Below are 1113 nucleotides of genomic sequence, written 5' to 3' on the forward strand. Positions count from 1 at the left end.
TGGCTCCCGGGCCGAGGGTGACGGCTCTCTGCTGCAGCCCCTTCCCGCATTCGTTCACGCCGCAGCTCGGGCAGTGCGCGGCAGGCGGGACGCTCTTTTTCTTGCGTGGCGCGGCCACCTCGGGGTGAAGCGGGGGACACCGCCCGGCCTGGGGCAAACAGCACTGGAGTGGCCTGAGGCTGCGGCGAAGAAGCAGCCGCAGTTGGTGCTCGGGTGGAGGGTCCTGTTAGTCACTTTTCTCTCGGATCTAGGGAACTTTCCTTAATTGCAACGAAGGTGGCAAAACTCTTCCTTCATTTCCAGCTATAAGGGGCTAATTTGAAGGAAAAGGGCCACAGGGCACAGACGCTTCGGTCTGTGCTCTCTTTTATCTGACAGTTTACAAATCGGAACGGAACTATTTTAAAGAATCCATGCAATACTGAAGAGTCTCGCAAGTCTATTAAGCTGAGGTGGGTCGATGAGCTTGATATCTCACGGAGGAAATCCCTTGCGGTTAGCATTGCAGCGTGTGATTGCGGGAAAACGCAAGCCCGTGGCTAGGGGGAAAGCCAAGAGCTGGAGATGTGTGTGAAGAACACGGGGAAGCTGCAAATCGTAGTGGGGAGCCGGAGGGTAGGAGAGAACCTAGCAGGACTCCAGCAGCAGGCAGCTCACCCCCGCACCAGGCTTCCAGCCGGCCCGGCCTGCCGGTGAGCCCCGCTCCCTGCGCCCGCCTCGGCCGGGGCTGCGCAGCCTTCTGGGCACCGAAATACGGTGTAATAACGTATTACGTACTACTCTGCTCCGGCCGTGTCGTTCCCTTTCCTGTATACGCCTGGCTGTAGAGATTGCCTCTCTGTTGTCCGCAGCTCCTTCTCCGTATAACCAGCGTTAACAGCAAAAGGCTCATCAATAAAACCGCTGGGGGGAAGGATGGAAATGAGGGTAGGTCTGCAGAGATACTGCTGTTCCGAAACTCTTTGGTCGGAGCTCGGACGCCTTAAAGACACTTTGGGTTTGATTTTTTAAAATTACTTTTCCTATTCCATTGGTACAGCACGAACGAGCCGCCTGGATCCCGAAGGGGCTGGAGGAGGCCGGCGGTGCTCAGGGGATGCAGAGCCGGCTCCC

At 57.2% G+C, this 1113-nt stretch overlaps 1 long non-coding RNA gene across 2 annotated transcripts in view; it reads left to right on the top strand.

Moving 5' to 3' along the window:
• LOC108445248 overlaps window positions 1–1113 on the top strand; it is an 8618-nt gene that overhangs the window by 4866 nt on the left and 2639 nt on the right. Inside the window, exon 1 of one of the 2 annotated variants that reach the window (XR_001860042.1) lies at window positions 8–927. The exons of the other annotated variant lie outside the window; for it this stretch is intronic. This is a non-coding gene — a long non-coding RNA (uncharacterized LOC108445248). Of the gene's footprint in view, window positions 1–7; window positions 928–1113 lie in introns of those variants that run through there. 2 annotated transcript variants of the gene reach the window in all.

Source organism: Corvus brachyrhynchos, unplaced genomic scaffold (assembly GCF_000691975.1).
Source record: "Corvus brachyrhynchos isolate BGI_N302 unplaced genomic scaffold, ASM69197v1 scaffold370, whole genome shotgun sequence".
Lineage (NCBI taxonomy): Eukaryota > Metazoa > Chordata > Aves > Passeriformes > Corvidae > Corvus > Corvus brachyrhynchos.